The sequence below is a fragment of the Spermophilus citellus genome (genome assembly GCF_964194105.1).
Source record: "Spermophilus citellus genome assembly, chromosome: 10".
NCBI lineage: Eukaryota > Metazoa > Chordata > Mammalia > Rodentia > Sciuridae > Spermophilus > Spermophilus citellus.
In genome coordinates, this window is record NC_138197.1 from 4,731,664 (window position 1) to 4,753,011 (window position 21,348).

The 21,348-nt window shown below is 34.7% G+C and overlaps 1 pseudogene across 1 annotated transcript; it reads left to right on the forward strand.

Moving 5' to 3' along the window:
* Window positions 1–284: 284 nt before the first annotated feature.
* On the forward strand, window positions 285–20,687 carry LOC308658536 (3'-5' exoribonuclease 1-like; annotated as a pseudogene). The gene is made up of 7 exons: window positions 285–392; window positions 4,517–4,695; window positions 7,914–8,124; window positions 9,242–9,325; window positions 10,806–10,914; window positions 12,898–13,012; window positions 20,404–20,687. The product of its transcript is annotated as a 3'-5' exoribonuclease 1-like (transcript).
* The last annotated feature ends 661 nt before the right edge of the window (window positions 20,688–21,348 follow it).

The window sequence follows — 21,348 nt, forward strand, 5'->3', positions numbered from 1 at the left end:
AGGTTTGTCCACGCCAATTCGCTTCCCAGCTCACGCCTCCTGCTTCTTCTCGCTCCCGCCCTTGGCAGCTGCGCGCTCGTCCCGCGCGCGCCAGCTCACTGCGCCTGCGCGGCGTCCGGACGCCACATGCTCCCGGAAGTGGGAGGTGTCCGCTGGAGTTTGTGTGGCGGCCGCGGGAACGCGAGCTGGGTGGTTTTTCAACGGAGAAAAGCCCAGCTTTGGGGCTTGGTGGAGAGTGAGCGAGTGTGTGCCTCCAGCAGCTGGTTTCTGGCATGAGAGCCTGCATGGAGGAAGAGCAGAGTGGGCAGCCTAGCGGCGAGGCCGTGGCGCTCTCGCAGCTGGAGGCGCCGCAGCCGGAGGGTGGGGAGGATCCGCAGCACGCGCTTCGCTAGGTGAGCGCTGGGCCCGCGTCCCCCTCGGCCCCCGCCGCCCCTGGGCATCCCTTTTCTCCTGGTGTGCAGCTTAAACCGCTGCCCCAGGGATGCTGGGTCCCCAGCTCGGGGCGCCTGTCATTGACCCCTCGGGGCCCAATCAGGATGGGTGTAAGTGGTCCAGAAGAGAAGTTGTGTGGACTGTGGTTTTGTAAGTTCTGGGTGGGAATTCTGCGCTAAACATTCTGCGTTCACTGTTGCTGCTGCCATTCCATCATCAGTAATTGGGAAGGTTTTTTTGTTTGTTTTGTTTTTTAAATAGTACCATTTGCTCTGGAAATGTCGCTTGAAGCCTGCCTCCTTCCTCACAGCCTTCACAGAACATGACTGTGTTGTCTGCCTGCCTAGTCTTCGCCTCCCATTTCTGCCCATTTTCTTCTGTTATCTCATAGACCTATAGTATATGATTGATTTTCCTAATGATTTGACATCTCACTCTTTGATCTTAGTCACATTGGCAAACATGTAAAGCAAGCTTAAAACTTATTCGTCTTATTTATTGGAGATAATTATTTTTGATTAGCGCCGTACATTGTAAATAATGCTGAAGTTGGTCTTTACCTCGTAATAACAAATCATTGTTGAGCCCCTTACAAAGTGAGTCTTTGCAAGAGGATTCCTAGGTCTTTTGCTCCTTCCATGTATGAGTTACTTTCTGCGTACAGCATAATGATCTTTTAATAATCTGAATTTGGGTGACTATTCCATTCCTTGATTACCTTTTGTTGGGTGCCCGCAGGATCGTATCCCTTTCTGTTGCTAGTTTTATCTCACACAGTCATCCTTTTTCCTGCATTGAGCCCCTAGCTTCATTGTCTTTTTTTTACAATGGAAGGTGGTTCTCCTTAAGGGTCTTTATAGGTTCTCTTGCCCAGCATACTCTTCCTCTGGATCTTTGCAAAGCTATCTCATTCTCAAAGAGGACTTCCTTGTGCCCTGTGGAGAACTTTTCCACCCCACCACCTCCTTTATTCTGAGATAGATTTTGTAAGTATAAGTAGCATCATCTAAGTCAGTTTTAAAAAATTTTTTCAAAAGTTTATCTTTAATAAGAGAAGTGTGTTTGATTATACTTCATTAATTTGAAAGTTTTGAAACTTCTTAGGTTTAGCTATTTGAGGCCTCCGTCTGTTCCAGATTGTTTTAATGACCATCATATTCATATTTGTTAAAAAATTTATTGTTGGATGCTCTAAATAAATGAGCAGACTTTTTTTTTCCAATCAAAAGCAAAGTTGTTTTTTGTTGATATTCAGCTAGTAAATTTCCATTATTACTAGTTTTTGATGCTTTTGTAGACTAATAAAAGCTGTTGCATTTTTATGTTTTACCAGGTAGGTTCAAATTTTATCAGAACTCTTATTTTGGAAGAATAAGTGTTAATCAAGATAAGTTGTGTTTTTTTAATGTATAGATGCAAATAGGTTAATGTAGTTTTTTTTGCAACAAAATTATGGAAACACTAAAACACTGTTTTCAGATTTTCTTAACAGAAAAAGATACTTTTTGATAAGCAGTTACTTTGAAGCTTATTTTTAAACCATACTTTATTTCTTGAAACAATAGATTGTGTTCATTTAAAAAACCAAACTTTTAGAGATCAAACTATCATCCCCTTCTCAGTACAAATAAAAAAGGATAGCAATTTTGGAATATTTAATGTTAACCGTTCTGTGAGGTGAATCTTTCTCTTCTTATTGCAGAATCCATCTCCCTCTTTTGTATATGGCTAGTATTGTAAGTGATATTTGACAGATGGACATAGAGACTGGAGCAGAAGGCAGTTCCAATCTCAATTTAGTAAATGAATGTGTTTTTGCAGATTAATAGTATATATGGGGTTTCAAATTTTTCTTCCTGTTTCTTGGTGGATTAACTTGTGTCCTAGAACTGAAGAAACACTAATCACTGAGAGGAAGACCTTTACTGTGCTCAGAACATCACTGAAACAAGAGGTCTGCAGTTGGTTGTAGGAGCAGAAACAAATCTTCATAAAAGTCATGATTTGTAGCATATGTAGAAGAGGTGTGTTAATTTGTAGTAAATTTTGTTGCTGTAGTTTTACATAAGAATTCCAAGTGAATCTGAGAATGGATTTATCCAAAGAGAAAATTTGCTTAAACTATGTGAGAGTCTGGTTTAGTAAGATGGGACTTAAAATTCAGTGTAGGTTTAAATACAAAAGAATAAATTATGTTGTTTAATTGTAAAGACAGTAGCCAGGTATCTTTTATAAATTTAATGTATTAAAAGCTAATTATTTTGTTAGTCAAAAAAGCAATGTAATAAAATTTGTTTTATTTTTAAATGATTGTTAACTAGGAATCTCATGCTTAATCCTATTTATGAAATTCGTACAGTGAAATTGCTAACCCCTTTCTCAAAGGAGATGAGAATGAGTACTCTGGCACAGTACCTATCATTACATTTCCAATAAATATGTATTGCATTAAAGTAAGAGTTTAGGGGCTGGGGATGTGGCTCAAGCGGTAGCGCGCTCGCCTGGCATGCGTGTGGCCCGGGTTCGATCCTCAGCACCACATACCAACAAAGATGTTGTGTCCGCCGAGAACTAAAAAATAAATATTAAAAACTCTCTCTCTCTCTCTCTCTCTCTCTCTCTCTCTCTCTCTCTCCCTCTCTCCTCTCTCCTCTCTCACTCTCTCTTTAAAAAAAAAAAAAAACCCAGACGGAGGATCAATAAGGAATCAGAAGGAAATACTAATGACCACCTCAACTTCAAGCACAAAGCACCACAAAGCACAAAGCTTCAGATGTATCTAATTCCTCAGCAGGAAATTTATAGTTCTAATGTCAATGCTGACTATTTAAAAAAAAATAAAGTAAGAGTTTAGAGTGAGAAATAGCCTCTGAACCATTGGAGTAATTCTAAGCCAGGGATGGCGGCCTTTTGCTGTTATCCCTCCTTAGTCTGTAATTCAGAGTTGACATGGGAATAGTGTAGTAAATTTTGACTAAGTTAATAAGCATTAATATGTTAATAGTATCAAAGTATTTTTGGAAATTCTGAAACAGCTAATATTGAAACCTTACATAGGGGAAATAGTTGGATTATAAATGAATCTTTGGAGCATAACATTTGTAGTTTGGGTTTATCTGTAGAGAGAATAGAATTAAGTCATGTAACAGATTTAAAACGAGAATAGGTTTATAATACAGTAACTATAGTTCTGAATTATTGGATATGTGTGACTTGAAAAAAGTTAACAAAAGTTTTTTTGAGTTTTAAAACTGAATACAGTTCCTTTGTTTTGGTACTAGGAAGTTTTTTTTTTTGTTGTTGTTTTGTAGTTGTAAATAGACAGAAAGCCTTTATTTTATTTGTTAATTTTTACGTGGTGCTGAGGATCGAACCTAGTGCCCCACGCATGATAGGCAAGCGCTTTGCCACTGAGCTACAGCCCCAGCCCTGTACTAGGAAGTTTTGAGTTAGATTTATAGCATATTTTGTTTTTATATTGGATTGAATTAAGAGATTGTCAGGAAGTCACTGACTTACACATGTATAATGTGGAAAGTTCATTTAAAAATTAGCTATTTTGTAAGTTTATAAAAAGGTCTCTTTTACTGCCTGTGATGGTAATAAATAAAGTTGCCATTTATTAATAATCACTGCTGGATATGGTATTAGGAACTTGCTATATATGGTCTTATTGCATGCTTATAATAATTCTGCCCATATACTATTTACTGTTACGATTACTAAATACCATTTGAGATAAATACACTTTTACTTTATGGGTGAGGAAACTTAAGAGCAAAAGCTGATAAGTAACCACCCAAGATTATGCTGCTAGTAAATGATCAGCTCAGATTCTGTACTCAGGTGGCTCTGACTCCAACACCTTTTTGCTTAGCTTCATCTCCTTTGAGGAGCCTCATGACTCAGAGAAGGATAAATTATTTTGAAATATATTTTTTCATTCTGTCCTCCCTACAGAAGCTGCAATGGGTGCTTTTCCTTGAACATGTAGCATGAAGAGGCCTCAGGAGTTTGAGTCTTTAAATATAAGATGTTTGTACTATTGATAAGCTGTATCCTCTCCCTACTTTTTTCCCCACAGAAAAAGCATCGATGTAGGTTTGATGGCCAAGAAACAAAAGGATCTAAGTTCATTACCTCCAATGGAAGTGATTTCAGTGACCCAGTTTACAAAGAGATTGCTAGTACAAATGGCTGTATTAATAGAATGAGTAAGGAAGAACTCAGAGCTAAGCTTTCAGAATTCAAGCTTGAAACCAGGTAACTAAAAATAACTTTAAAAAATTACATGCTCACCTTAGGAAATTGTGAAAATACTGAAAAATTAAAAATTATCTGTATTCATACTTTAATAACAATTGACAATTCAAGTAAGAATTGTAATTGATATTCTTGTACATAAATCTTTGTGTGCAACTCTATTTCTTTCAGTCTTTTAAATGATAAAATAACATTATTCAATCGAAATCCAGGAATATCTGCTAGCATAGCTAGGCGTCTATCTAACCAAAACAAATACATTTAAAATTTTTGTATGGTTGCTTTGTTTACTTGATGGATAGTTATATCTTATTAATGATGTTGAATATTTTTTGTTTTTATTTTTCTTTGGCCATTTGTATTGTTTTTGTAAGGAGAATTTTCTGAAACCAGGTAATTTAAAGAAATCATTCATTTTTCAGGAATTTTTTTTATTGTTTTAGCTTCTAAAACTAATGCAGAATGATTGTGTGTATTATATTTCACTGTGTATTGAAAGAGAAAAAATGTAGCTTAGACAGCTGTTTCTGTATTTTTAGTGAGATAAACACATACCTAAACTTTTAATATATTTTATAAAGCAAATTACTTTTTTCTAGGGTATAGGATAGGAATGACTTGGAGTCCAGGAAAATGTATAGATTTTTAATGAACAGTAGAATTGCTAGGCATCAAGAAAGAAATTGTATGTGATAGATGAAAAGGTATTAAATTTGGGCATCCTTTAATCCTTATTCCTATCTCAGTAGAATTCCTCCTCTTTGCTTTAAGATAGAGCTTCACTACTTTTCAGAAGAGCACACATATTTTTTTTCCCTTCTAAATTGTCTGTATCATAATTTGTGAAGAAATTTTTGACTTCATTTTCCCCTGACTCTTTCTACTATGAAGGTCCACCCTATAGCCTACAGAAGACTTTCTGAGCAAAATTTTTATCCTTCCCAGGTGTGAAGATCATTTGCTTGCTTCTGGCTTGCATGGGAGCTAGAGATCTAGATGTATGTTTATACATTTATTTAACAAGCCTGTATTGAATTCTAAGCACTACACTAGGCATTGAATTATAAAGGTAAATACAGATATGTTTCCCTGCTTTGGAAATCTCACAGTCTTTTGGGAAAACACAAAAATAAATAATCACAGTACACAGTGGCCAGTACTATATTGGAGGCCTGGCCAAGTGCAGCACAAGGATACAGGAGAGAGTGTTTCTTAGGAATTCAGGAAGGTGACATTTGTAACAAACAGAAAATGGCCAGAGGAGGATATTTCAGGCTTTTTTTGTGAAGAAATATTTGACACCATTTGTGAAGAAAATTTTGACTAAAAATCTTTTGATTCCTGTTTTTAGATTTTTTTTTTGTTATATGATTTGCCTTTTTAGAAAAACTACTATAAACCAGTTACAGAACATTAAAACATACCACATATTGAGGCCAGGGCCTATAGTATGTTTTGTCTGCAGTATCTGATATACTGGTGTGCAGTGGGGAAGCAGGGATGTTTAACAGTGATACTGAAATGATAGGTCATAGTAGCGTGAGGAGCACTATACTGAAGTTTACATTTTACCATGTAAAAAGAATGGACCTGTAAAGATGGTTGGGTAGGAAGTTGGCATTGGTGCTCAGTTCTTAAGTAAGGTAACGAACGAATTTGCTATAGTGCAAGAAGCTGATGGGAGCTATAGCAAAGAGAATTAAGGAAAACCAGATTCTGAATTTTTTTTTTTTTTAGAGAGAGAGAGAGAGAGAGAGAGAGAATTTTTAATATTTATTTTTTAGTTCTCGGCGGACACAACATCTTTGTTGGTATGTGGTGCTGAGGATCAAACCTGGGCCGCACGCCTGCCAGGCGAGCGCGCTACCGCTTGAGCCACATCCCCAGCCCCTGAATTTTTTTTTGAAGTTGGAATTAGTAAAAGTGGTTGAGTATGGGAGGGAGCAAGGGAGATATTAAGGATGACAGGTTTTTATCCTGAGTATTTAGTTATATGTTTGCACTACTGTTTGGTTTTTCAGGTAGCCATTTAGTTAGTATAGTTTCTCCCCCTGGAAACAAATAAACAAAACAAAAAGGAAAAGAAATTTTAAGACAAAGTACTCTGAAGTAACAGAGGTCACTTACAATGACTTAAAATGAAAGGGGTTGAAGAATTTGCTTGTTAGGTTTCAGTGATTTGGAAAATCCCATAAAACATTTTGTCTTAAAACAACCAACTAGTTGAATATCAGTGTTATCATGGGTAGGATTCCTTTGTCACTGCTTTGTTGAACTTAAGAAAGGAATACAGGCAAAAAAGAAAACAAAAATACAAAAACCTTTCTTAAAGTTCCTAACTGGCAATGTTACCAAAATACCTTACTTGGCAACTAAATATTAATTATAAGCTAGAGCCTTTTATTTTTACTACAGTTTTGTATTTATTTGTAGGCCAGTTCATTATTGAGCCAAGTAACAGTGAAGGAAACATAAGCACTGGCTGTGACATTTTTAAGTTATTGAAGAAATACATATTGTTTGAATATGTGATCACTATTTATCAACCATTGTTATCTATGTAGGAGGACTCTTCCTTTCTCCCCTACTCATTTGTAGAATATGTATTTTAAAGCTTTGTGAAATATTGAAATTTCCAGATTATATTTTCCCCAAGGTAATTTAAGAAACTTCTATGATAATGTTCTGTGGATTATAGTTTACTCTTAGGATGGTATTGCTAAATTAGTTATACAGATAGTCAACTTTATGTTCTAGGCTCATAATGCTTTTATATCACATGGAGTTCTTAGTTGTCTAAACTATAAATGCCAAAAGAAAGGGGAAGATAGTAGAGTATGTTCAATTTACTTAAATTTTTATCTTTCAAACGTATATGGCCAATAGAATGATTCAATATTAGTTTTTAGTTTTCATATCATGTCATCTTAATAGATAAGGTAGTATGGCTGAGTTAGTGGTATAGGCTGACAAAATTTATAATTTAAAATACCAAATATATATTAGAGAAATGCTCTTCTATACCATTAAAATGAACTGTTACTTGTGAAGGAAAATGTTGATGTTGTTTTATGCATGCTGATTTAGCTTTGAGTCTTACTTTGCAATTTAGCTAAAGTATGCCATGACTGTCAGTGTTCAACCTATTGCCAGCAGGTAAGAGTTCAGAATTTTGACTGTAAAATTCACCTAAGTAAGTTTTTTATTCTTTTACTTAGAGGTGTAAAGGATGTATTAAAGAAGAGACTGAAAAAATATTATAAGAAGCAGAAGCTAATGTTGAAAGAGAGCAGTTGTGCTGATAGTTACTATGACTACATTTGTATTATTGACTTTGAAGCCACTTGTGAAGAGGGTAATCCACCTGAGTTCATACATGAAATAATTGAATTTCCTGTTGTTTTATTGAATACTCATACCTTGCAAATAGTAAGTGAATTGTTATATCTTCATTTTATTTTTAGCAGCAACTATTTTGGTGTTCACTACTAAGTTGGAGGGTCTCATTGCCATTTTAGCTAGAATAGAATTTTAAAGTGAGCTTTTTGCTCTTATATTAGCTTAACGGAAAAAAAAAAAAACTATAATCAAACAATAGTGGAAATAGCTTCTCCCCCTTTCCAGTAGCTAACATTATAATAGTGTTTTTTTGTTTGCTTGTATCTCAGTATACATCAAAACCACTTGGGGAGGAAAAAACAAACAAACAAAAAAACCAAAATCAAACTAATGTTTGGGGCTGGGTTTGTAGCTCAGTTAGTAGAGCATTTACCTTGCATGTTTTGAGGCTCTGGGGTTCTATCCTCAGCACAACATCAAAACAAATAAATAAAATAAAGGTATTCTGTCTACAACTAAAACCAAACAAACAAAAAAAACCAACAGATGTTTGGTTCTATTCCCAGAGGTGCTAGTTTAGTTTTTCTGTCATAGGGCCCCTGACATCAGCATATTTTTTTTTAAAAAGCATCACAGGTGGTTTTAACTAATCTTTATAAATGACAATTTGTAGAAATAACTGGCCATCTTTTTCATGGAAAGTTTATTGAGGAAATAGCTCTTATAACCTTGGTTTCTAAGCAACATAATATGTCTGCTTTAGATAATTATTATTAGTACATTCATAGTTCAAGAAATCATCGAATAAATTCCCCAGAATAGTACTTTTATATAATCTGAGTGAGTATATATCAGAACATCTTATCTATCTGAAAATCACTTGTGTAATAACTCTATTGCCACCAACACACTGGCAGTAAGTATAAAAAGGCTTTGCATGAAAATGAATGGCTTTTTCTGTTGAGAGCTCTTCCATAATCCCAGTGATTTGGGAGTTCGAGGCAATAAGTTCACGGCCAGCTTGGGCAATTTGGCAAGGCCTTGTCTAAAAAAAAGGCTAGGTGTGTAGCTCAGTAGTCGAGTGGCTCTGGGTTCAATCCCCAGTACCACAAATAAACAATTATCTGATAATTCTGGTGACTGAATTTGTTGTGTAGGGTCTGTCATATATTGGGTCATATTTTTAACTTGTTATCCTTTTCTTTAGGAAGATACGTTTCAGCAATATGTAAGACCAGAGATTAACACTCAGCTTTCTGATTTCTGCATCAGTCTTACTGGAATTACTCAGGTTATAATTTTGTGTTACTTTTTCTAAAGCTTGAAAGACGTTTTTTAATTTGTGATTTATTTTATAGATGTTTTTAAAAAGTCATTGTTATGAACAATTTCTGGCAAGTCTTTTTTCTTAACTGTGTTGTGACCACTGGCTTATTCTGCCTATCCTCCTGACTTCCAGACTGTAAGGATACTGAAGATACAGACTAACTAGACTGTGAATGTTTTCCTTGCTTGGTAAAGATCTTTCATATTATAATAAAAAGACTTAGAACTTGGCATGAGGGCTTGGCCCTAGCTACACAGAATGCTGAGGTGTGATGATCAGTTGGGCTCAGGAGTTCTCATTTGGTCTGGGCAAGATAGTGAGACCTGCATCTCAGAAACAAAAAGCACATTTTACTTTTCTTTTATGGAGTTGTAATTGTGCATCTAAAGATTTCCTGTGTAAAATGAAGCATTAGCAAAGTAAGTATTATTGTGCTGTACTTGAAGATAAGGTTTAGAATGTATGTGTGTACAACTTGACTGTATATGTATCTTAATCTGTCTTTTAGTGTGATCTTTTTTTTGTTGTTATAGTATTCTAATAAGTAGGCCCTTCGTTCATCCATTTATCTACTCCACACATATTTGATTATCTACTGAAATATATGTTATAGAACTAGGGAATCAGTCTAGTCAGTCTCTGTCTTCATCTTTCTTATGATCTATAAGTCAGACAAAATAATCCACGTAATTAGGAAGAGTGACAAATCAGTGTTTTATTAGGGTATTGTGGGCATCTATAAAAAGGATTTTTGTATGTGTAGAGGGCTATCCTAGGAAAAGCTTCCTCATGTTGGTAATCTTTGAGTCATGATAGTAAGTAAACAGGAAGGAGGGTTGAGCATTTCACTTGTGAAACAGCAGATACATATAGTTCAGGATGGCTCAAATGTGCATGGGCTAGTGAAAAAATGGTCTAGGTAGCCAGGGGCAAATCAGACCATGAAAGCTCTTGTGTGTCCTTTTATCCCAAAGCCTTGAAGAGTGTCTGGAAGATATTGAGAGTGATAGAGTAGGTCAGATTTACATTTTAGTAAGTCCAGTTTGGCAGCAGTGTGTATATAGTGTGGTGTGTAAAGGTGTGAGACTTGAGTTGGGAAGACCACTTCATAGGCTATGGCTTTGAGCAGATAAGAGATTGCCCTTTTTTCTACTCTGAGAATCAGTAAGCTACTAGGTTAAGGCCTCTAGAAAGAGAACCATTGGGGATGGTCTTAGGTCTTAATTTTGGGAGAATTATATACCTCAGTTGAAAGTAATATCTACTACTTGGCTATAAGCAATTTTTAATTATTTAGATGGTAGATCTATCTAACTGAAGGAAACTATGAAGAATTTAAAACAAGCCATCCTCTTATTGATAATTTTCTTGTATATGTCGGGGTGTTTTGTAGGACTATAAGTAGTTGTCTTAATTTTTAAATATTTTACTTGTATATCCTCAGGATCAGGTTGACAGAGCTGATACTTTTCCTCAGGTACTGAAAAAGTAATTGACTGGATGAAATTGAAGGAATTAGGAACAAAGTATAAATATTGCATATTAACAGATGGGTAAGTATTTAGGGAATTCACCTTTTTAAAATTATTTTTTAGGATTAAAAATTACCTTATTTAACTTAGGATGCCACGTCTAGGGCCTTTAATAAATAAAAATATTTATTAAAATATTTCAATAAATAAATATTTGCTAAAGGCTCTAGAGTCATCCCATAGGAGATAGTATTTTCCCTTTTTTATTTTTACTCCTACTTAAATTTTGAATCCTAGAGATCAAAGAGGAGGGAAAGCAATGATAACATTTTAATCCAAGACTAGAGGTCTAGAAAGATAAATATTAATATGTGAAACTAAATGTCTTTCCTAAAACTGATTTTAAACACATTTGCCTTCTTGCAGAAGTTCAGCTTGGCATTCAAGGTTTCTCATCCCACTGTATCCATTTAGCCTAATCCACCTGCCATTATTCATTTTTAGTCAGGCTACCCATGAATTTACATGGTATATCCTTTCTTTGTGTACTTCATGTTTTCCTGTCTGCTGAGAATCTCTTTCTCATTATTTCTTTGTCATTATTCAAAGCCTTAACGTAGTCTTTTTACCCAGATTTTACATTTCACGTTGTTTGTTAAAGTCTTATACTCTATATGATGTATTTCATTCTGACTACATATTCTTATATCTAATGTTTATTAATGTAGGACTTATTTTTGCAAGGAAATTAAAAATCATTTTAGGGTAAGGATTTTTATTAACCAATAGTCTTCCACAATGCTTAAATGCTGAACCCAAAGTATATGCCCAATAAGCATTTGTTAAGTGAAAGGCTAAATGGGAAGATCAGAAAGATTAAAACCAGGATTGCAGGCATTGTGCAAGAGCAACTCCTCTGCCATAATGCCAATAAGGTTGAAGAAGAAAATCCCAAATAATTTCTGTTTTAAATTGTAGATGGTTTGTATTCTAATGCTGAGATTTGCCAACCTGAAGGATTTGGGAATCTCTCATATAAGAGCATTGAATTTAATCACATCATAGTTGAGTTTAGAAGTTTGGGAAGATGTTGGTGGACCTTTGTGGAAATCTGTCACTGATTTTAAACATGAATAAGCAATATTCCTGCTAATGTTGACAGGTGCTTCTATCATACCACAGTATATGCAGTTCTGTAAACACCTCAAATTCTGGGACAAATCATTGGAAAACCTGTGCGAAACAAAAACAGTAATTGATACTTTCAGAAATATTTGGAAAGCCAGGAAAGCAACTTCTCAGGCTCATTGGAGGTTGCTTCAGGATATTAAATGTACGCAGAAACAGTAGGATCCTAGAAAAAGGCACTTGAGTTTAATTTTCCTAAAATACATTTGAAAACTTTCCTGTTGTGCCAGGGTAGCTGCTGAGTTGAAGCCTTTTTTATTTCCTGCTGAATGTTAAAATTTCTATTGCTATTCTGATTCCTCTTGTCTAAGAAAAACCATGTATGAACCAACAAAATTTCGATATTGCATACTCAGTATCGACTACCTTAACTAAAACATGTTGATTGGTGTTACAGAAAGATATAGGTTGCAAAACAGACATTTTAACCCTATTATATATAATCATTCTATGTATTTGTTTTTGTTTTTTGTTGTATTTTAAAACTTATCTAAGAACTTACTAATATGGCATACCTGGCATTACACAGTTATCTTAATAATTACAAAATAAAAGAGAGAAGAAAAAAAAAACTTAGCAAGACAGAAGACTGTCCAGTCATCAGCACCATAAAAACAATCAAGATGAGCCTAACCAAATTTAGTTTGTGGAAAAAAAACTAATATGCCAACTTTCATCCCACCTTTAAAGTTAATTTTTGAAGTAAGGTGTTGTAAAAATTAATTCTTAATTTTGTAAGCTTGATGTTTTGTGTGAATATGGGAAAGTTGATATGTGTAGTTTAAAAAAACAAATAAAATGACTTAAAATACTCATTTGTGAGAATAGTATAGCCCTTACTTTATCCTCTTTTTCCCTATGTTTCTGATTTATAAGTTCACAGGATATGAGTAAGTTTTTGAACATGCAGTGCCAACTGAGCCGACTCAAATATCCTCATTTTGCTAAAAAGTGGATCAATATTCGAAAGTCATATGGAAACTTTTACAAGGTAAGATTTTTATATCACTGATTGTATTATTCTTTTAAAAATGTTTTTATTAGTGCACTATAGTAATACATAACAGTGGGATTCATTTGGACATAATCATATGAACTCAGAATATAAATTGCTCAATTTCAGTCCCTGGTGCTTCCTCTTTACCTCCCCTCCTCCCTTTGCCCTGATTATCCTATTCTTAATGAAAAGTTTGATGTTTTGCATGTACACTAATGTGTGATTTTCTAAGTGTTTTTTTTGTTTTGTTTTGTTTGCTTTATTCAGTTTTATCAAAAATTTCTACTGTGTATGGTGGTAACCACATATGGTTGATGGTATGTAGTTTATACCAGAGTTGTTTTTGTTTTTTCCCATTTTTCAAACTAAAAATGAGTTTTTACCCTACATCTCTTGAGGGTGGAGGGTAGAAATGGATAATTAGAGAGTAATTTTTTTTTACTTTTCATAAATTTAAAAAAATTGGAAGGTGCTGAGTATGGTAGCACATGCCTTTAATCCCAGAGGCTCATCACTGAAGCAAGAGGATTATAGATTCAAACTATTAAAAAATAGTCAGCCTCAGCAACTTAGTGAGGCCCTAAGCAACTTAGGGAGACCCTGTCTCAAAATAAAATGTAAAAAGGGCTGGTGGTGTGGCTCACTGTTTAAGCACCCCTGAGTTCATCTCTGGTACCAAACAAACAAAAATCTTAAGGCTAACATTGTATATTTTTGTGAAATAACCAACTCTGTTAATTAGCTTTTTGTCAGACAAAATATCTGACAAGAACAACTTAGAGGACGAATGACTAACATTGGTTCACAGTTTCAGAGAGTCAGTCCATGGTCTGCTGGCTCCAAGGAAGAAACATGGCAGGGGAATGCTTCTCGGCTCATAGTGGCCAGGAAATAGCAAGAGAGCGAGAAAGATGGAAAGACAGGAAGGGGAAAGGGACAAAAAATTATCCCCAAGACCATGTCCTTGGTGGCTTGCTTCCTTCAGCCACATTTCCTCCCCACAGTTATCAGTCAGTAGTTTATTCAAATTATTAATTGATTAAATGGATTAATCTACTGATGCGGTTACAACCTTCACAATACTACCATTGCCTAAAAATCCCTCCTCTGAACCTTGTTCATTGGGGACCATGCTTTTTATACATATGCTTTTGGGGGGACATTCTAGATCCAAACCATAACACTGGCTTAAACTAAAGTGAGATTTGATTTTTCTAAAAGTAGACTGAAACAGTGTGAGTTAAAATAAAGTCTAAGACAAATTTGTACAAGATTTTGGGGAAAACTCAACTACTTTCTCTGCATGGCATATCATTTATATGATACGGGCTTAGCATTTATAAAATTATATGAATGTGATATTTCTTTCATAGGCCTATATGTTCATAAAAATGATATTTTGAAGTCAAAGTGAAGAATAAAATATATCTCTTTCCTGTTAATCCTGTTCTTGTGTGTGTGTGTGTGTGTGTTTGTGTTTTTTTTTTTTTTGTGTGTGTGTGTGTGTGTTTGCTTCTTCCTCTACAAATATTCATTTCTGGGAAGAATTTAAGCTCACATGATTTCTATTTTCCATAGAAATTTAATAGTGCTTGTCATTTTTGTGCATGCTCCCTAGAAACAGAAAAGGCTTGTTTACACTTATAGAAATCCCAAAAATGCAATGAAGTGTTCACTGCATTCCTGTGAACTCTTACAGAAAGAGGGGGCAAGGCAAGTATTAGGTCTCTAGTGTAAGATCAGATTGTACCTACAGAGCTCTTTCTCATTGGCTGAGCAGAAGAGTTAGAGAAAGGATTCTCTCACCTAGTTTCCTAGTTGAAGGGAGGAAAAACAATTTTCTCCTAGAGTTTTCCCAGAATGCTTTCAGTAAGACTTGATACTTTGTAATCACTTTCCTCACCATGAAGCCCAAGCAAAATTGTGAATATTTTAAGTTTCCTTTTGTGACGTTTTATTTCTAAAGACTTCGTTTCTTTTTACTTCATTGATTTGTTACTTGAAGTGGATCATTTTCTCCGTGGTATTATCAGGACTTGTTTAGCTGGTTGTGATAAAAAGTCAGTAGGCTGAGTCTTGCAGCTCATCTTTAAACCACTCTACAAAATCTCCTGCTTGTTTTCCTGCCATTCACCATTCAGCAACACCTTGTTGGGAGCTTTCCATCTAAGCCAGAGGAAGCAGGAGGATTATGTGTTCTCTATCCATGTTTTCACTTTTTTTTTTAAACCAACATCCTGAAATGAATTTGCCTTTGATTAAGTTAACTGTTTTTCTTGCACTATCCAGGACTTTTTATCTCTGAGATTTTTTGTTTATGTGTGATAAAATATGTGTAACATAATATTTACCGTCTTAGTCATTTTTAAGTTTACAGTACATTGGCATTAAGTACATAGTTGTACAGCCATCATCACATCCATCTCCAGAACTTTTTCATCTTCTATAACTGAAACTCCATTCCTGTTGAACTTTCCTCGATTTCTAGACCTGGTAGCCATCATCCTATTTACTGTCTTCATGAGTTTAACTTCTTTGTGTACCTCTTATAAGTGAAATCATACAGTATTTATTCTTTTGTGATTTTACTTGGCATGATATCTTCAAAGTTTTTTCACATTGTAGCTTGTACCAGAATTTCTTCTTTTCTGAAGCTGAATAATATTCATTGTATAATAATTTCCTTACTATCTGAATAATGTTCCATTATATGTATAGATCACACATTCTAAAAATTCATTCATCCCTTGCTAGATACTTTTTGGCTATTGTGAATAATGCTGCTATGAAGATGGATAGTCAAATATCTGTTCAAGTTACTCCTTTCAATTTGGGATATGCAGAGAATTGGGGGTGGTGGTCATATGCCAATTCTATGTTTAATTTATATTTTGAGGAATCTCCATACTATTTTCTCCAGTGGATTTACCATTTTTTCTCCTAGTAATTCACATACCAGTAATTCACAAATTTCAATTTTTCCACATCCCTGCCAATGCTTGTTATTTTTTGCTTTCTTTTTGTAATGGTCCTTCTGTTACGTATGAAATAGTATCTAATTATGGGTTTGATTTGCTTTTACCTAGTTTTTAGTAATATTGAACATCTTTTCATGTGCTTATTGGCTGTTTGTGTTTTATCCTCAAAGAAATGTATAAACATGTATAGCAAGTTCTCTGCCCCTGTCCCCTTTGCTTTTAACCATCCATAAGAATTTTTTTTTAAATTTTGTTTTTAAAAAATTCAAATTCATTATCTAGAAAAGATTAACAGTTTTATTTATTATTTTTATAAAGCTAAACTGCTAAAACATTGAAATATTTTTGACTTGCATTAATGTTTTATGTTCCCACATTTATATTAATGATTCACACACAAAGGAAAATGGAGAAATTGCTAATACCTGATTTCTGTCACCTACTTTTCCACTTAAAATCATATACTTAGTTATCTTTTGACCCATGGGAAAAAATAACTAATGTTTTGAACTACCAATAACAGAAGAGAAAAATAATTTTGATAGTGAAATGTTTTTCATCATAGTAGATCCATGTAGGTAATATGCTTAGCTGGATGTCTTTTCACATAATTGTTAAACATTTGGCATGAATTACACAGGTTTATGTCTTCATAAAGGCAAACCATGTAGACTTCATTTGTTTCAGTCTCTTTGGGGTTCTTTGAGACTTCATATGAATCTTGGGATGGAATTTTTTATTTCTGCAAAAAAAAAAGTTGCTGAGGCTGGCTTTGAACTAGTGATCCTCCTACCTCAGCCTCCCAAGCCACTGGGATTATAGGCATGCATTACCACACCAAGCTGTCATTGGGATTTTTATAGGCATAGCATAGAATCTGGAAATCCCCATGGACGATTATTTATTTATTTATTTATTGGGGGACATGGTCTTGTAAGTTCCTGAGGAAGATCTTGAACTTGGGATCCTCCTGACTCAGCCTCCAGAGCTGCTGAGATTACAGACATGCACTACCATATTGGTATGTTGATATCTTAATATTAAAAATAAGTCTTACAGTCCATGAATATGGGGTGTCTTTCCATTTATTGGTGCTTTTTTTCCAGCAATATTTTGTAGTTTCACTGCATAATTCTTTTGTCTTGATTTATTCCTAAGTACTTCATCCTCCTTAATGTTATTTTATTTTTTGTTATTGCTGTTATTATTCAGCATTTTATTCATGTTACAGAAATCTTTTAGGAGAAAAATGTCATGCAAATGGGCTAAAAAGTCTAAAGGAAATTAATCCACTTTATTCCATTTAAAATCTTAAAAAATATGGAAATTACTGTTACAAATAATCCAAACTCTTCAAAAAGCCGCTTTTAGACTCTCTTCCATCCTCTTCACACTACAGTTGTTTCAATCCAGGCCAGGACTCTTTCTGTACCTACATATTCCATTTAAATCACATTTCTGAGTCTACTTGGGGGAAAAAACAAACAAACTACTGTTTGAAGGCATTTTCAGAAGTCTCTTACTGAAGCTGTTGGTGCATGGGCAGAGCAATCTGAGGAGGGACATTAATGAATCTTTCACTTAGGAGAAAGCCCACAGGCTTGGTGGTGTCATTTAAAAGCTTGTCCATCTGCTCAAACACACTCTTTTCACAGTTCTTCTCACAGAAGCTTAGAACCAACTCTTTAATTTGTTCAGCACACTGGGTATCCTTTCTTTCAGTTAAATTTAAAAGGCTTATAAAACCAAAAATTTCATTTTTATCTGCATCATCATCATCATCATCATCATCATCATCATCATCATCACTGTCTTCTGAAACATTTGTTTGCTGCCGTCCTTGATGTTATTTTAAATGGGATTTTTTTTTTTAATTTTCATTTTGGGTTTTTATTGTTAGTGTATAGAAATTCAACAGATTTTTGTGTGTTGATTTTGATCCTGCTTCTTTGTGGCTTTTTGTTTTGTTTTTGGTTACTGGGGATTGAATCCAGGGGCACTCAAACAATGAGCCACATCCCCAGTCCTTTTTTGTATTTTATTTGGAGATGGGTCTTGCTGAGTTGCTTAGGGCCTCACTAAATTGCTGAGGCTGGCTTTGAACTCACTGTCCTCCTGCCTCACCATCTCGAGCTGCTGGGATTACAGGTTTGTGCCACTGCATCCAGCCGCTGTTTTTTTATATTATAGTTCCATTAGGGTTATTTTTTTTTTTTTGTGTGTGTGTGTGTAATCTTTATGATTTTCTACACATATCCTGTTACCCACAAATAGATAATTTTATTTCTCCCCTTTTGGATAGCTTTTGTTGTTTTTTCATGTGTGTGTGGGAGAGAGAGAGAGAGAGAGAGAGAGAGAGAGAGAGAGAGAGATATGAGAGATACATACATACTTACTGCCACTGAGTTACCTCTCATCCATTTTATTTTTTGTGACAGGATACCAATCTCACACATGAGCTTTAAATTTGTAATCCCCTACCTCAACCACCTGAGTTGCTAGGATATCAGGTGTGTGCCATTGCACCTGGCCCTTTTATTCTTTTTCTTACCTAATTGTTCTGGGTAGAATTTCTAATACTCTGTTGAAAAAAGAGAGTGTAGTAGATATCTTGTCTTGTTCCTAATCTTATAAGAAAAGGTTTCAGTCTTTGACTACTGAGTATGATGTTAGCTATGGGTTCTTCACATAGTCTTTATTTTCAGGTATTTTTCTTCTGTTAATTTGTTGAGTGTTTTAATCATGAAAGGTTAATTTTGTCAAATGCTTTTTCCTTCATCACTTCTTATGGTCATGTGATTTTTTTTTCACCTTTATTCTGTTAATGTGGTAAAACATTGATTTTTGCATGCTGAACCTTTTTGAATCCCAGGAACAAATCCTACTTAGTCATTGTGATGATCCTTTTTTTTTTTTTGGTGGTGTTGGGGCTTGAACCCAGGGCCTTATATATGAGAGGCAAACACTCTACCAACTGAGCTATATCCCCAGCCCATGGTAATCCTTTTATTATGTTGCTGAATTTTGTTTGCTTTTATTTTGTTGAGGATTTTCTTTTTTTCTTGGGTACCAGGGATTGAACTCATGTGCCCTTGACCACTGAGCCACATCCCCAGTTGTATTTTGTATTTTATTTAGAAACAGGGTTTCACTGAGTTGCTTAGTGCCTCGCTTTTGCTGAGGCAGGTTTTGAACTAGCGATCCTCCTGCCTCAGCCTTCGAGCCACTGCAATTACCGGTGTGTGCCACTGTGCCTGGCTTGTTGAGGACTTTGTATTGTGATATTCAGAAGGGATATCGATAATTTTCTTCTGCTGCCATCTGGTTTTGGTATCAAAGTGGTGTGGGCCTTACAGAGTATGTTAGAAACTGTTCACTCCTCTTCATTTTTTTGGGAGTAGTTTGAGAAAGATTGGTGTTGATTCTTTAAATGGTAGAATTTATCAATGAAGTTATATGGTCCAGGGCTTTTCTTTTATTAGGAAGTTCTCAATTAACTGATTCAATCTCCTGTCTAAGAATAGATTAGTCAAATTTTCTATTTCTTTATGATTCACTTTGGTATTTTGTATTTCCAGGAATCTGTCCTTTCCACCTAAGTTATTCATTGTATTGCAAAGGTTATTTTTAGAACCATATTTTCTAAGTGATATTTAGAGGAGGCATAGAGTGCATTGTAGTTGTATACCTTACATTATCATTGTTCTTTTGTATATCATTTTTGCTTTGTGATTCTACCAGTAACCCTTTGAATAAACAATACAGCTGTTAGTCCTATTTTATAGATGAATCTGAAGCTCCGTGATACTCAGGTGACATAGCTATACAAACCATAGAACTTTAAACTTAAACAAATCTTCTTGATGGGAATATGCAGAAAATATAAAAGTTGTTCTCAGAAGTGAAGGAGCTTTTTAGAATTTGGGAAATGTGAGATTTGGGGGTTTATCACAATGGAGCAGTTTTTAAAAATAGGTTGAAAAATACCACAACATCATTTTTCATTCTTGAGCTTCCTTATTTTTAGTTATTTAAAAATGGTAAATATTTTTATTACTATCTAAAATATTTGTAGAAAAATATCACAAAAATATTAGGTTAAAAATGTGAATCTTCAACTTAGGTGTTCAGAACAGTACATTTCCTTTAATAAATGATTTGTTTAAGTATAGTACTGCAAAGGTTTTCAGTGTCTGAGGATTCTAGCCATATTTTCAGTTAAAATTCTAAGATCATTTGTTAAAGCTCTGAAAATTTGAGTTATTTACTTGCTCATTGATCAAGTTATTTATTTGCTCATTGATCCTTTGCCCAACATAATTTTATTACTACTATTTTCAGCTTCTTATTTTTCTGTGGCTTTATATTACAGTTTATAATACTAAAGAATTATTGTTTATATTTCAGGTTCCTAGAAGCCAAACCAAACTGGCAATAATGCTTGAAAAATTAGGAATGGATTATGATGGACGACCTCATAGTGGTCTTAATGACTCTAAGAACATCGCACGAATAGCAGTGCGAATGCTTCAAGATGGATGTGAACTCCGAATCAATGAGAAAATGCATTCAGGACAACTAATGAGTGTGTCCTCTTCCTTACCAATAGAGGGCACTCCAGCTCCACAAATGCCACATTTTAGAAAGTAATAGCATTTTGTCTGGGGAACATTCTAACTGGAGTTGCTACAAAAGAGGTAGCAGATGGATGCTCATTGACTTCAGTGCAAACTTCAAGCACCGTAAACATGAAAAATCTTTGTTACAATTATATGTATATATATTATGTATGTGAACAGATTTTGTGGGAGGGCATATTGAATTCTTTCTCACCAGCACTTTTGATATGAGCAGTATTTGTTACACAGTAATGTCCTGCTTATAACTAAATTTTTAAAATTGTCCAAGATTTTAAGGTGTCCAAGATGTACTCTTTTTGATTTTAAAATGCAAAATTTTATTGACTCTTCCCTTAAATGTCATATTTTATTGATGTTGAGATATAGAATGTATTTCTGAATTAACATCATTTCATTAAATCATTCTTAAAATGCCAAAAAAAAAATTTGAAAGGTAGGCCTATGTTAACCTTTGGGTTTTATAAATATAGTCCTCTTGACTTTTGAAGTTTATATATGAAGTTCAACTATAGTCCTCTCTCAGTACTCTTGGGTTTAGTTCCAGGACCCGGTGTGGATACCTCAAGTCACTTACATAAAACGGCATAGTATTTACATATAACCTACATAGTCCTCCCATATGTTTTAAATCATCTCTCATTTATCATACCTAATAAATATAACTACTATATAAATAGTTGTTGTACTGTATTGTTTAGGGAATAATGACAAG